Raw genomic sequence first — 17,465 nt, forward strand, 5'->3', positions numbered from 1 at the left:
AGCGTGCACGAAAAATCAATAGGGTGGGAAAAGAAGCCGTCCTAAAACTTTGCTAGAATATATTTAGAGACCTTGCGCCCAAAACATCCCTTGCGCCCAAAACATCCCTTGCACTGGGCTCAATGGCCAAATTGAAACTAAAATGAAAATTGCTCTTCTCCCATCCAATATTGCTCCCTCCCATACAAATTGACGAAAATACCACCCACGTGACTTAAGTCACGCAGGTGTTATGCCCAACGTGACTTAAGTCACTATGGGTTACAACCTGAGTGAGCTAACCCACGCTGAAAATACCAATGAAAATTGCTCTTCTCCCATCCAATATTGCTCCCTCCCATAAAAATTGACGAAAATACCACCCACGTGACTTAAGTCACTATGGGTTACAACCTGAGTGAGCTAACCCACGCTGAAAATACCAAGTGTGACTTAAGTCATGCAGGTTGTAACCCAGAGCGACTTAACTCACTCATGTTGTAACCTAGAGTGACTTAACTCACATTGGGTATAACACATGCGTGACTTAAGTCACATGGGGGGTATTTTCGTCAGTTTGTATGGGAGAAAAGCAATTTTCAACTAAAATAATCTAGACCGATTGCCCAGTTTCTATTACATGGTTCTCTTGAAAGAAAAGAAACCCCTTCTTTCTCTAAAAAAAAAAAAAATGGAAGAATATCAATATTTGTTATAAGCTTCTTGCCGTTGTCACCGTATAGCAACTTAGTTTCCATCTTCTTGAGCATATAAATAACTAATGGTTGAAATTGGTAGAAGAAACCTGAGTCCCACCCACTCCTATGCAGTTGCTGAAAAATCATGAGCACAACCTAGGCCATTACTCTGGACTTGACAAAGACACGCTACAGACTCCACTCATTAAAATCTTAATTTAGAATGGAAATGATAAATATGAAAATTTATTCAAATTAAGTGTGTGTGTGTGGGTGGGGGATTAAAAGTGGCACTAGTTAATGCACTGCAATGGAAATACACCTCTGTACAGTAAACGTAATCCATCCTCAAGTAATAGAATCATCTTTGTAATAGAATCTGTTTCAAAATTGCTCAAAAAAAAACAGAAAAACAATACATGTACAAAATCCATCCTCAAGTGGCTTGATTTGGGTATAGATGTTAAAGTAGATATATAATAAATATCAGATACTTCGTAGTACTCAACAAACAAACCAATACATCTCATTTTCATGATATTGTTTCAGTGAAACAACATTCCAAGTCAATAGATATGCAGTTACAGCTTGCAAGTACCGCTGAGACAAAATGGATACAAAAACAGATACAAAAAGTTTTCTAAGCACCTTAGTTTGCATTTGTACATGGATGTATGAGAACATAACATTAAGTAAAGAACACTTGGATGTATGAGAAGAAAAATCTAAAATATAAAAACAGATAAGCAACCAAATTCATAAGTACATGTTCAAAAGTCTAGTCTAGGGAAAGCATTAGAGTAGAGAGGTAGCCTATTAAAAAGTAGTTGTCTAGCAAAGCTCAGTTTCAAATTTGAGGTTAATACCCATGCTGAACAGCTCCTGAGACAATAACTTAGCTCCATATGGAACACTGGCCACCACAATGTCATCGGCTGATTCACAGATTCGGCAATAGGGACCTGGTATTTTTCGGCCACCAGATACCGGTCGCAAGATCACATTTGCAACATTTTTGCATTTACTACAAATGTGTATCTGAGACGAATCACTCAGGGTGAAGAGGCGCTCATACAAGTTGGCTGATGCACCATGAGCTATCAGACAATCACGCTCCATCTCACCAAACTTGATACCTCCAAATCGCTTCCTGTCAGCAACAGGCTGTCTGGTCAGCGGGTGAACTGGGCCAGTGTTCCTGAACTTTACTTTGTCCTCTGACATGTGGTGCAGTCGCTGGTAGAATGTAGGGCCCATAAATATGAGAGAGCAGACCATCTCACCAGTCCTCCTATTGTATACTCGTTCTTTTCCCCAACTTGAAAATCCAGCTCTGTCATGTACGGAACATAAACAGGACTCAATACAACAACAAAACATGACAACTTAAAAGTGAAACTTTGGAATGAAATTCCTAAAATTAAAGTGAGCCTGGAGCAAATGCAAAAAAAGGATCTACAACTAGGAAGACAATATTGGTAAATAAGAAACATCAGTCATCCAGTAAGCAAGATCAAAAAATTGAAATACAAGTTCCTCCTCTACAATAACATAAAATATAAGTAACCTAATCTGTAATTAAGGTAAGCTAAGTCGAGATGAAGCATTACCTGTGAAGCTGGTCTGTGATGGCTTCGACAGAGGAATGGGAGAAAGGAGTAGCATTTCTCAGTGAACCAACACAAGCAATGCCCTTTCCTAAAGCAGCTTCTAGGAGTTGCCCAGGAGTTTGTCGTGAGGGAAATGCATGCGGATTTATGACAATATCCGGAACAATACCTTGTTTTGCGAAAGGAAATTTTTCCCGAGACTCCAGAAATCCTAAAACACCCTTCTGTTCGTGCATACTGGAGAACTTATCTCCAAGAACTGGACTTCTAACCTGCAAAAATTATTAAAAGCTTTTCTTAGTGATCAAATACAACATAGCGGTAAAAGAAATTGCATTTCAGTAGTGAAAAGATAAATAAAATTACCTGCCTTAACGAAACAACAGCAAAGTTCTTCCCCTCATCATTCGAGGACAGCACAACCTTTTGAACATATACCCTTTCGGTGTGTTTTAACTTTATACTATGGTCTGTCCCTGAATCAGCACACCGACCAATAATAATATCACCACTCTGCAAATTCCCACCAACAAATGGAAACCCATCATCATCAAGGCTATCAACTCGACCAATTTTACTCTGTATCTATCCAAAATTAACAATGTCTTCAGGTTTCTTTCTCTTTTCTGAAGATTCCTTGTTTTCAATTTCAGCTTTGTAACTCCTTATGTGCTCAGATCTGAACATACCACGCTGCAAAGAAGTGTGGTTCATCACCAAGGAATCTTCTTGATTATATCCAAGATGTACATTGACAGCCACAATTGCATTCTGCCCATTATAGAATTCAGATTTTGGAACAACTTTACTTTGACCTAGTAATCCAGGTTTTCCAAGACAATCAGATGTTGTTGTCTGAAATAATGGTCTCTGAGGATAAAATAATTGGTGAGACAAAGCATCGACTCTTACATTTGGGTTTGTTGTAGAAAAGCCAATGGCCTGTGAAGAATGCTTCTGGGATTGATACAACACTCTCCTAGCATGGTCATGATTGGCAAATGGAACAAGTGAACAACTTAGACCCAATAAGATCGACATATCAAGTTCACAGTGTGTATACTTCACAGAAGATTTTTCCTCTTTTCCAAATAAATACTGAACACCCCAAGCCGTCTTGAAGTCCTCTTCTTCTTCAGGACCAATCAGCTCAATCACACCATTATCCAATAGGGACTGAAAAGATTTACGCTCTGACTTAGATCCTTTAATCTTGAGCAGATTATTAACCACTAAGAGTGGACGGAGAATCCTTCCTGCATCAGATAATATGCGCACTTCTCGTTGATTTTGATCTCTTTTGATTTCCACCTAAATAGACATGGTTAACACTAGGGTCAAAAGAAACAAAACCAACTAAATAAAAAATTAATTGCAATTACTACAGTACATTTTACACCACAATCTTTATTTAGTATTTCGAGCAATTGTTTCCCTTTCAGTTGTTCTCTATTTCTACAGAAGGTGTCTATCACAATCTTATCAAAACAATAACGTTCCAAAACTAAAATGTTGGCTAGCTATTGACAAATGTGTAAATTGAAAGACAACTGAGAACATGGTATGTGTGTGAACCAATTTTTGATGGAGGAGAACATAACGACAAAGCATTTTGCAGAGGTAGTTCATATAGAGACATGGTCTCACTCGAACAGGAAGCAAAGTTCAAACATATAATATAATTACGCTAACCATTTAATCATATGTTAGACATAAACTAAGCTGCAATGTTATTATCGAATAAAGACCAAGTTTCCAGATGCTTAATATATGACTATGTTATTTGTTAATTAGTGTATCATCTTCTCTGCAAGTTGGAATGGTTTAGTTTAAGCTATTAAACCTCAAATTAATAGCATTCAACGACAACCTTTTTCTACTATATGGATTCTCTCCATGGCTGAAATGAAAGGCAAGTGCTATAAAATATATAAAATAAGAATGAGAGAATAAAAGTGAACCTGATGATGCAGTTCATTTTTCCGTCTTCTATTTCGTAGCTCTGCCACAAATGGTGCAGAATCTGAACAAACTCCAACCCAGTCCCCATTTAGGAAGACTTTGTCTTTTTTTCCAAGAACAGTGGTAGTATCATCAACAAGTTCTTCCATCCCACAATCAAACAACATAGGAAGTATAGATTCAGTTACATTGGTACTCACTACTCCTGTGGCAGCCAAATTCTTTACTAGTCCGCAATTTTCACCATCTGGGGCAGAGAGGAAACAAACCTTTTACCCCAGTGAGAAGGATGCCTGCAAACACAAACTTCCATTAAAATGAATGAAAGCATTTAAATTTTTATAATAAACAAAGCAATAATTCAAGCATGTATTTGAACTTTAAACTTTAAGAGAAATCAAGTATTCATTGTACCACAAACATCAATCCCTTCACTAGGGAACAAGTATACAGCTAAAGCTACTAAGACAATGCCAGAAACCAAATCAAACCCTGTAAAGGTTGGGAAGTTGATACTTATAAAGTGATACTGATGCCAGTCATGACTAACAAAGAGATAACAGATTTCAACATGATTTCTCACCTAACCATTTTAATCAGAACTTACTAATTTATCAGATACATGCCCTCAATGAGGGCACTTTACAGAAGCTGATACTGAAAATGAAATGGAAGAGACCAAGATAGTCACGCCAAAAAAACTTGGCATCTAGTCTACACAGGTGGCAAATAAAGTATTGAATTGATAAACCATGAGTTTTAAAGAGCATACAGTCGGTAGACTGGTTTAACTTTGGTATTCTTGATGATAGCAATATTCCAAGGGGACTTCACTTAACATGTTTATGAGTTATATTGAGTCCAAAAAAAAAAGGATCATTAGTTATAAGATTTGGTATGATGATGATATTTAACGTTCATTCAGTCAGCTAGGATAAAAAAATCTATTGAGACACTTTACCCATCACAAAAGCTATAGAAAGACTAAACTAGACAGTTAAAAGTAACTTACGGGTATCTAGCATCCCCAACCTTTCCTGTGTATTGAACTTGTTGCCTTGTTCTTCTTAATTCAGCCATGGTTTGCAATGGATTAATTCGGCCAAGAGTTGCAACCACACCAGAAATCCTTTCCATCCTTTTAAAAGGATGTGTCCATGCTCCAGTAGAGAATGCTCTTTGGAGACCATTTGTAATAATGGAAGCATCAAGATAATGCTCAATTTGACGAACATCTCGATCTCCATAGAGGTCTCTTTGCAGAACCTTCCCCATTTGCTTCCGAGCATGTGCAAAGTGCACTTTGATCTCGTGCTCGAGCAGCTCACCGGCCAACTCAAGTGATGCAGGAGGGTTTTATTAGTAATTTAGTAGTATTTATTATTTAGCCAAATCTTAGTAATTTTCTAGAACTCTATTATTATTATGTTTTATTTTATTTTAGCCCACGGGTTTGTTATTTCTTTCACTATATAAGCATAACTAATGTAGCCTAAGAGGCACACTTTTATTCATTAATAATATTCGAGACTTTTCTCTCAATTCTGGTGGATTCCGGAAACCCTTATTTTGATAGGTTTGTCGCTTGCTAACCCTACGCTTCCGTACTGCGACTTCAAGCCTCTTATTTCGAAAGTCATCCCTGTTATCCGTTTTTTGGCGTCCAGTATAAGCCAGTAAGAGAACCTTCACCATGTATGCCAGGTCCGTGCCTTTCTTTTTAATCCCTTAATGTTCGGAAAGACATACAAGTTGAGGCACGCATCAATAGATTCTGAGGGCAGAAATTGGACACCCTTAACACGTTCCTCTAAGAAAAGAACAGCATTCTTTCCCCTACGAAATGTATCACATTTGTCGTCGGCTTCACGAATGGATACAAATATAATGTTATGAATTCTTCCATCTCCCTCTCAATAATTGATGAGATCAACAATCTCTTTACCTGAAGTGGCACCAAGGGCATAAAATAGTATCCATACCGGAATCTCACAGACAAAAAAATATATTGTGAGCAACTTCTCTTCATTTTTAATTCCTTCAATGCTGGAATTCTCCACCAAGTTAACAACCATCCTATTTCTCTTCATCTGTGACTTGTATGCAACTGCCCAATACGGAATATTTGAAACCCAAAGCCTCTTCAGAAATATTTGCTCTGAATTAAAATGTAGACTAGAGACACATGTTTTTAATTGTGGATAAATTTTACTCAAATTTAGTCTCTATTTTGAAAACCTCATACAAAAAATGAGTACTTTTAATTCCTAAAGCAAAATAGGGACTAAAATTTAATAAAATTTATGCAGGGAACTCAAACGGCTGTGAATTGTATAGGACTAAAAATATATGTAACAAACAAGATAGAAATTCATGTAAGTAAATAAAGAAATCATAATTATAGATAACCTTCTCAGCACCCTTGATCAGAAAGTAGCCTCCATGGTCAAATTCACAATCACCTTTTTCAACATCACTCATCCAGCAGAGATCTGACTTGACCATAACAGGCAGTCTCCCAAAAGTTATTTCTCTCTTCTCCTCCATGATTATCTCTCTATCAATATACTCCTCTTTTCCTGTCTTAAATTTATCACTCTGAACCTTCTTCGGAGTATATACCTGAAATTAACACACACACACACACGCACGGTTGTGTTACCCAAACATCAAAGACACCATACGTGTTTATCTCTATCTCTCTCATTTTTTTACTTCTACAACTTACCCACATTTCAAAATTACACAATAAAATCAATGCATTTCTCATATAACAAAAATAACAAACAGGAACCACAAATTTCAAAGCATAAAAAATAGTAACTCTTGACAAAATCACAACAACACCTTAATTTATTATAATGTTGCCAAATCCACATAGAAAAATGAAAACTTTAAGAAATGATTCCGATTTTTTAATTTTTTTTATATTCTACAACTTACCCACATTTCGAAAATACATACAAAAATCAATGCATTTCTAATAAACACCAATTTATTATGAATGCTAACCCACATAGAAAAATGAAAACTTTTAAGAAATGATTCAAAATTTCTAACCTGAACTTGAACATCAATTTTGATTTTGGAAGCATAGGTCATCCTCTGAAGACGAGCATGTCTAAGAAGCATAACGGTAATGTTCATTTTCTCCTTTCGTAGAAGGGTCAAAAACCAGGCGTAACTGTAAGCTCTCCAAAGGAATTGAAAGCATTTTGAAGACCAGAAGTGATGAATTAATTATAGGAATTGATTTGGTGACTGATTAAACCGTACTCGTTGAAGAACACGATGGAAGCTTTTTTGCAGAAATATTTGACCATGTCTTCACCTAGTTCGTTGAGGATTTCAGCATTTGATGGTTTTTCTTCATCGTCGTTTAGGTCAATGTCCATTTCCAAGTTAGCGTCTTTGCTTGAACCGACGTGACCCATGGATTGGTTGTTGAGAACTTCTTCTTCATTACTGTAGAAACTCACTAAGATATAAGAAATATTTGTATATTCATTGTATGTTGCAAGTATAAGGAAATTGTCCTGATTATATTATAGGATTGTTGACAAAGAAACACAAGAAATAATTATACATAAAGACTAATTACTCCTAAAATAATTAAAATAAATAGAGAATTATAATATATCTTAACATCCCCCCTCAAACTCAAGTGGGCGGAGCTTCAACCAACTTGAGTTTGAAAACTAAAGTGCGGAAGCGTCCTGGACAATGAGGTTTTGTGAACAAATCAGCCGGTTGATCAAGAGTGCCAATGGAGATAAGATGAAGTTCACCACGGAGAAGATGCTGACGAATGAAGTGACAATCGATTTCAATATGTTTGGTTCGCTCGTGAAAAATGTCATTGTGGGCAATTTGAATCGCACTTCTATTGTCACAATATAGATCAGTTTGTGAAGATTGTGATGTCTCTAAATCAACAAGAAGCCAACGAACCCACAATATCTCAGAAGTAGTATCAGCAAGAGCACGATATTCAGCTTCAGTGCTAAAGCGAGCTGTCAAGGTTTGTTTCTTGCTACACCAAGATATAAGAGAATCTCCAAGAAAAATACAAAATTCAGTGGTGGAACGACGATCACTAGGATCACCGGCCCAATCGACATCAGAGTAGGCTCTAAGAATCAATGGAGATGTAGATGAGTAATGAAGACCATAAAATAAAGTACCCTAGATATACCGAAAAATCCGAAGGACAGCAGCGTAATGTGTGGTACGTGGAGAAGCCATGAATTGGCTAACAAGATGAACAACATATGAAATATCTGGCCGAGTAACAGTGAGGTATATAAGACTACCTACGAGCTGCCAATAAAGAGTAGCATCATTAAGTAAAGTACCATCTTGAGGAGTAAATCGAACGTTTGGTTCAAGAGGAGTGTGTTCAATTTTACTATCACTGAGACCTGCTCGAGAGACAAGATCAGAAGCATACTTAGCCTGTGAGAGAAACAAGCCATCACTCGAAGATGATACTTCAAGCCCTAGAAAGTAACTTAATGGTCAAAGATCCTTCATCTCAAAATGTTGACACAGGAATTTATTGAGCTCTTCAATTCCAGCAGAGTCATCTCCAGTGATAATCATGTCATCGACATAAAGAAGTAAGACAACAGTACCATTATCAATTTTTCGAGTAAAGAGAGCAGAATCATGACCACTGGAGGAGAAATTCAATTGGGTGATAGTCTTGTGAAATTTAGCAAACCAAGCTCGAAGTGCTTGTTTGAGACCATAAAGAGCCTTGCGAATGCGACATACTTTATTTTCCTGACAAGTATATCCAGGAGGAGGACACATGTAAACCTCTTCTTCTAACTCACCATTAAGAAATGCATTTTTAACATCCATTTGAGTGAGTTTCCATTTGCATGTGGCGACAATGGCAAGAAGTGTTCGAACAGAGGTGATGCGTGCAACAGGGGCAAATGTTTCTTCATAATCAATACCATACTCTTAAGTGAACCCTTTTGCCACAAGACGAGCTTTGTAACGCTCAATAGATCCATCAGAGAGAGTCTTTATTTTATAAACCCACTTGCAACCTACAAGAGTCTTATTAGAAGGAGGATCAACAAGGTCCCAAGTGTGAATTTTCTCTAATGCCTGTAATTCTTCCTGCATAGTTTGCTACCAATAAGGATTTGTTGAGACTTCCTTATAGGATTGTGGTTCATGATAGTGAAGCATAGTGGAATAACAATGGTAATTACGAAGGTAGGGAGGTGGATTTCTTACCCGTTTAGGAAGCTCAATGGTGGGTGGTGCAGGATCAACAATCGGAACAACATCATCAGGAGTGGGTTGAACATCAGAAGAGGTTGGAAGCTCACTAGAAGAACATGCATATGTCTAAGAACCTGCATGTGTGTCACTAGGAAAAAGGTCAACATCAGGGTTAGTAAAGAGAGGAGTGGAAGTAGACGGGATTGACTTAAACTTTGACAAGGAAGAGAACATTATATGTTCCCAAAAGACAACATGGCGAGAGATGCAATGCGTTGGGATATTGGATCCTAACATCGATAGCCTTTGTGTTAAGTGCCATAACCAAGAAAACAACACAGACGAGCATGAGGCTCAAGTTTAGTAAACTCATGGGGTTGAAGGAGGACAAAACAAGCACAACCAAACACCTTAAGTGAGTTATAATTTGGTGTAGTGAGATAAAGACGCTCAAAAGGAGAGACATTACCAAGGACAGAGGAAGGGAGACGATTGATTATATGGACTGCGGTAAGAGCGGCTTCATCCCAAGCGTGTTCTGGACACGAGGCTGAGATAAGCATGGCACGGACTGAGTCAAGAATGTGACGATGCTTTCTCTCAGCACGACCATTTTGTTGAGATGTGTATGGACATGAAAATTCAGACAAGGTACCCTGCTCACTAAGAAATGACAAGAGTTTAGAATCACGATATTTCATGGCATTATCTCACCGAAAGACTTTAATGACTTTAGAAAATTGTGTTTGAATCATTTTGGCAAAATTGATGTAAATATGAGGAAGCTCGTGTCTATTTTTCATCATATATATCCATGTAAAGCGAGAATAATCATCAATAAATAGAACAATATAACGAGAACCTCCCATAGTAGGTGTGGGAGCAGGACCCCAAATATTAGAATGCACTATATCAAATGGTGAAACTGAAATGGAAGTACTTTAATCGAAAGACAAGACTAGTTGTTTAGCAATTTAACAAGCAGTACAATCAAAAGACTCATTGGCGACATATCCTAAATAACCTCGAGACACTAGAGGACGCAACTTACCAATTGAACTATGTACTAGACGATGATGCCAAAGTTCAATGGGCGAATGTGTGGAAGCTGCACAAATGTTTGACTCATGAGGAATATGCAGTTCAGTGAGCTCATATAACCTTCTGATCTTACGCCCAGTCCCTATGAGTTGTCGGTCCGTGGATCCTGCACATGATATCAAGAGAAAGAGAATATAATTTCATAACCAAGGTCACATAATTGTCCAACAGAGATAAGGTTAAAGTTGAGTTTAGGGATAAGATATGTATTAGGTAGGCTTAAATTAGAGAGGGAGATAGAACCTGTATGGCTTACGTGCATAAGAGATCCACCGGCGGTGTGGATAGAAGGATTAATGTCATTTTTTGATAGGGAAGAAAATAAATAAGATGATGATGTCATGTGGTTACAACATGCAGAATCAAGATACCATTTAGAATTATCTGGTGTAGTGGAAAGAGCGGCAGTGGAAAGAGCGGCAGGAGCATTATCAGAAGAAAAAAGTTGTCTCAAAAGAGACTCAATAATTTGTGACACCCAATGGAGTCAGGATGAGATTGATTCCGATTTTGATCAGACCGTGGAGGACGAGTGAGACAATTTTGAATCAAGTGACCGGCTGTCTTGCAGTATCGACAACAATTTGAAGTAATATGACCCTTTTTCATGCAGTTATAACATTCAACAATAGGACAATAGGAGAAAGAATGTCCAAAATTACGGCAACGATGACAATATTCCTCCATCGTGAAAATTGACCAAATCACGTTGTTGTGTTTTGAGGCACAGAGGAAGAAGTTTGCTGCAATTCACGTTAACAATTGTGATTGATGATGTCACAATTGGAAAGGTAATGCAAAGGGGAAATTGCACAAATGTGGCAACGTAAATATGAAGGACACGTTGGCAATATTTGGTGGAATGGGTTTGATGTGGTGATTGGTTTATGAGAGAATTAAGTAAATACACTGATGGATAGCGGCGGTGATCAAAGAAAAATGAATACTCAGGAAGGAAAACAATAATGACAAAAAGAAGAGACAGGAAAACCTAAGCTCTTGATAACATGTAAAAACTCAGGAAGATATAAAAAATATTTGTATATTATGTGTCTCAAGTACAAGAAAATTGTCCTATTTATATTATAGGATTGGAGACAAAGAAACACAAGAAATAATTATACATAAAGACTAATTACTCCTAACATAATTATAATAAATAGAGATTATAAGACTGGTGCTAGTTACACCCCAAAAAAAACTAGTTACACCCAAATTTATTTAAAATTTTACAATAATATCAAAATTGTCCTCTTCATGTAAATGTTTAAAAACCCATCTTTTATGATCGTTCTGAACCCTTACCCCCTTTCATCCACAAATCATCATAGATGTGCAACCAATATCTGAATCAACATCTTTGTTATTGATCTGTATTATATTCATAAAGGTTAGTGAATTTCATGAATTTCATTTTCAATGAGTTTCTATTTGTTTATTGTTTGTTTTGGTATGAGATATGTTCAATTTAGGTTAGTGTAAATTAAGTTTACTTATGTTCAATTTAGGTTAATGTAAATTTAGTTTACTTATGTCAATGTAAATTAAGTTTACTTATTATGTTCAATCTAGGTTAATGTAAATTTAGTTTACTTTACCTTCAATCTAGGTTAGTGTAAATTCAGTTTACATGTATATAAGAGGTTAGTGTAAACTCAGTTTACTCAATCGAGGTTAATGTAAATTAAGTTTACTTATGTTCAATCTAAGTTAATGTAAATTCAGTTTACTTATGTTCAATTTAGGTTAATGTAAATTTAGTTTACTTATGTCAATGTAAATTAAGTTTACTTATGATCAATTTAGGTTAATGTAAATTTAGTTTACTTATGTTCAATCTAGGTTAATGTAAATTTAGTTTAATCAATCTAGGTTAATGTAAATTAAGTTTACTTATGTTGAGTTAATGTAAATTCAGTTTACTTATTCAATTTAGGTTAATGTAAATTAAGTTTACTTATGTTCAACTTAGGGGTATTAGTCATTCTGAGGTGTAACTTGTTTTTTTTGGGGTGTGACTAGCACCAGTCAGATTATAATACTCCTTCCGTCCCTTAATACTTATCCATTTGGAATATTTTTAATTTTGACCTAATTGGTTTTGACTGTATTTTTCAACTAATATGCAAAGATAAATAACATTATATAAGATATCGTTAGATTCGTCTCGATGAGTATTTTCAAAATATCAAATTTTTATAATTTTTCATAATATATTATTCAAGATATTTAGTCTCAAAGTTATGCATTGACATGCGTAATAAGGTCAACTGTGTCAAGTATGTCCTAAAATATAAGCAAAAAAATCTCATATTTTTTGTCTCAAAATATAAGTAAAAAATACCAACTTTTATGCTATTATTATGTTTTTTTCAAACAAATCATCTTTTTCAATGTAAAATTAAATGCAAATTGCATTCAATTTGTTCTCCTTTTTATTTTCTCCATAATTTTTAACTAATGAGAATTATTTTTACATCTTTCCATAAAACTTATTCCAAGAAGAACACAAAAAATTATAACTCAAATCACTAAATGTTAGTTTTCTTAATAAGTGTGAATTAGTGTTTTTTGCTTATAAATTAGGACGGAGGGAGTATATCTTAACAAACTGCGATGATGAAATCTAGGGTTTAAGGAAAAGGATTGCTACAATTTACCCCTTAACGCTTAACTTGGTACTCTCACTCTGCGGTGTAGTACAGTGTGAGTGTGAGAGTTTTGAAATGCCAACATTTGGCTTAATAGCAGTTTTTCGCTCTCTAACTTTCACGAAATTGCGATTTTGATCCCCTAAAAAAATCGCAATTTTGATAAAGTTAGGGGTCTAAAACTGCTATTAAGCATATGAGTTTCTAAATTTATCAATTTTTTCAGCAATTTAAGTATACTATTTTAGCATTTGTTTAAAAAAAAAAAAAAGCAAAGTATACTGCTGGTTAACATAAGTACTTTTTTAATGTTTAAACGTGCTATTGTGAGTTTAATTTGTATTTGTCAATGTAAAAAAAATTGTATGCATGCATCTTGATCTGTCCTGGTCAAAATGATTTTAATTGCAAAATATGATAGAGTGTAACATCCATGTCTACAAAGTTTTACACCGGTATGTATTAGTTGAATTCTTGTTATAGAATAGAAAATATTAAAGTCATATTTTCTACACGGACATGTTAGATCTCAAATTATAACTTAATCTTGCATGTCTATTGATATGATTTTTTTGTCAAGTAGTTTAGTGGTTAAAATTCATCTTAATTCAAAGTGAATAAATGGGGTGTCCAGGATTCGAACCCTCGGCTCCTGCATATAATAATGTATGTTCTTGCCAACCAGCTATGCCCACAATGACATGTCTATTGCTATGTTAGTCTATTTAAAAATGACAAATTAGATTTAAGAGAAATGATATTTGTACAACTATTTTTGTGCAATTGTTCGACAACTTTCTTTCTCATACTTATATCGTATCATTATTCTCTTTCTTTTTTCTCTTTGTTGTTTTTGAAAAGATCGAGTCAGACCTTATAATAGATAAATATCAAGTTTGAGCCTTCAATTTATTAGACAAGTGAAGTATATTTATTACTACAACCCTTACATTGCACTTTTTTTGCGCTACATACCCTTAATCTGCCATATTGTAACTCTCCCAAAAAAAAAATATAACTAGCTTGAAAAATCCAATTCTAATATGATCATTAGTTCATTGAGTGTAAGGAAAGAAAACTACAAAGAAGATGAAGATGATGCTCAAGATCATATAAAATTCAAAAGTTGGACTTAAAAAGATATGGAATATGAGAAACTAGGATACCGTTTGGCCCGGCTTTTTTTCAGCTTTTCTAAGTTTTTAAGGAGAAGTTAGGCCAAACACAATATCAATAAAGTACCTTCGAAAAAAAGTACTTTTTTTAGAATGCATAAAATTGAATGGAATGAGCTTTAACCAAAAGTTGTTGAATGCTACTTCAAAAAAAACTATTTCTCCCCAATTTATTTCACAAGCACCTCTCTTCAACTCCCGCCGGCAACCTTTTGTTTTATTTTTTCAATATGCTTTTTTCTTCCATTTTATTTTATTTTATTTTTTTTAACCGGTCCATTTAATTTTTTAATGAGGTTCCGTTTAAATTTATTATCTATTTTTTTAAGGAATTTTATTATCTTTTTATCACTTATATATTAATTTCAATATCTTTTGATCATCACAACCTCGCAAATATTTGTATTCACGCTGTCAATGAATGACATCGAATATTTTTATTCCCTTTCTTCAACCACGGAAATACACACACACGTTAGCGTTTAGAGTAATACTTTATGTTCTTCTTTCTGTTTTTTTTTGTTATGCTAATGCGTATAATTTTTGTTAGTGTTGTGTAATGCGTATAATTATTTTTATAAAATTTTGATTTTAATTAAAAGTACAAGTGTAGTTGCCTAAAAAAATTATACTTATATATAATTTACACATTTGTATTGTAAGAAACTATGCATATCTTTTTCTTATTAAAAAAACTAAACATATCTTTTTCAATGACACCAACAATGTAACAAATATAATATTATATAATATAAATTCTTATCTTTTTGACCAACACTAAAAATATGGCATTCTTATAACAAAATTTGTTATAGAGTATAATTGGAAAAGATACTGTACAAATTTGTATTCATGTTACACAAAATAAACGTCATTGAGTAAATATAGTATTGGTAAAAATATATCTTTTATATTTTAAACATTTTTTCCCTCCAAAAAATATTTTAGACATTTTTTTATTTATTATGTTAATTCATAATGAATTCAAAGTTTTTTTATTTATAGAAAATGCATAAATATATGCAAGGTCCCGGGTTCGAACCCCAGATCCCACCAAAAAAATAATAAATTCAAAGTTTTGTACAATATTTCGCCAAACAGCTTTTAACTCAAAAATAACTTTAGAACTAAAAAAAAATAAAGAAACCAAACAGCTTTGGCCTTTTTCTTAAAGAGCTTTATTTTAACTTTGTTTTAAAGTAGCTTTTAGACCGAAAAAAAGTCTGACCAAACGGTACCTAGAATGACTGCTTTTAAGCAATAAAGAGCTAACATGCTTTTGAGAGTGAGTATGGGGTGATGGACAAGATGAAAAGTAGAGGGAGAACGAGAGATGGTGTTTGGCGGGATCAAGAAGGCTAAATGATAGGGAGAGAATTAGGACAAACCTAACACATGTTGACAACTAAATTGAATTATAAAACGAGGTATTTACCGTAAACAAAAGAATATTCATTTGCAAATAAAATATATATCAAAATATGCATCAAATATCTTGAACATTCAAGTATTGAGATTGTGCAGTTTTAAACCCCAACCCCACCCCAATAGTGTTTGAGCAATGTCTTAAAAATGACAAAAACGAGTTTGTGCACGAGAGTAAGGATGAAATTCCTCATTATGATTTCAAACTTTTTGGTGTTTTTAATTCTAAACAAAATCCACACTAGTTACTGGCGTTAGATACCGCGTCAAAAAATGACGTTGTTTCACTATAAATTTCGTGAAAATTGAGAAGGGATTACTAAGTCACAAAAGGGTAAGATATAACGGGTCGAACTCTTTCAGAATATTTTGAAGTCAAGAGTGCAATTAAGTCATTACTCAATTGCAAATGGTACAAATCATACTAGTAGTAAGTATTTTTTAACATTATTTTTTGCCTAAAGGGATTTCATTATAAGTCGAACTAGCCTAAAAGGGTTTAAGAGTATGAGTCTCTACAAGAACATAAACCATGTTTCTCACGTAATGTTTAGAGTAATGGTAGCAAATGAGTCAGAGTTATCTCATACTTACATATATGTATGGACAAATCTTGGTAAGTTTGTGTGGAATAAGGCCCTCACTATGTTAAATATTAATTAATATAAATCTTTTTTTAGAGGTAAATAATATAAATCTTATTATGAATTAAATATACCTTTTAATGTTGTGTTATATTTATCAGTCAATTGAACTGCTATTTTCATCAATCACTTTAATTAGTTTATTAGCTATAAGTCATCAATCATGGTCTATAAATTATTATCCATCGGTTATAAGCTATCAGATAATCTATCAGTTGTCTACTATTTTTACTAAACAATGACTTTATCTCATTTATATCCACGTAATCTTAATTGAAAAAAATATTAATTAAATATATCTTTTTAATGTCATTTCATATTTATAGTTTAGTTCAACTATTAATGTGATCAAACATAATAAAGTCAATCAATTAGTTTATCCGCTATCAGTTATAAGTTAGCTTATCATTAATCCATTAAAAGTATATCTGTTATAAGCTAGTTTATAAGCTATCCACGATTTTTTTACCAATCTGAGCCCAAGTAATTTTTATATTGTAACATGTATTTTTGATTTGGTAGGAAGATTATTTTAGAAAAGGTATAGATAATATTTGGCAGGCTCCCAAGAAAACTTGTAAAAATTGGAAAGATGAAAATGAAACGCAATAAGATGACGAAGAAGAAAAAGAAGAAGAATGTGGATGGAATATTGCTAAAACAATTCTTTCTTCCATTCAGTGGGAAAATGACAGACACCATAGTTTGTTGAAGTGGCTACGTTTATAGCAATGGAAGGAAGGTTTGACAAAACCATACGCGTCATTTTTAGTTGTCCTTAACGCTTTGAAACTGCCACTTTGTTTCCATGGTTGCCAAAATTTAGTGTAATAACAATAGTAAAAAGAAATTGGTAGAAAGAGTGTTAACAATAGTTAATCAGATTCTCCCTAAAAAAGTAGTTAATCAGATTCATTCAGTTCCAACCAACACCAACAAAAAATGTGAAATTATATTAAGTAAGCATTTTCCTTATTTA

At 34.2% G+C, this 17,465-nt stretch overlaps 1 pseudogene; it reads right to left on the reverse strand.

The window, feature by feature from the left end:
- Positions 1-1,150: 1,150 nt before the first annotated feature.
- LOC112420371 (DNA-directed RNA polymerases IV and V subunit 2-like) lies at positions 1,151-10,309 on the reverse strand (annotated as a pseudogene).
- Positions 10,310-17,465: the final 7,156 nt, after the last annotated feature.

The sequence above is a fragment of the Medicago truncatula genome, chromosome 3, assembly GCF_003473485.1.
Source record: "Medicago truncatula cultivar Jemalong A17 chromosome 3, MtrunA17r5.0-ANR, whole genome shotgun sequence".
NCBI classification, from domain to species: Eukaryota; Viridiplantae; Streptophyta; class Magnoliopsida; order Fabales; family Fabaceae; genus Medicago; species Medicago truncatula.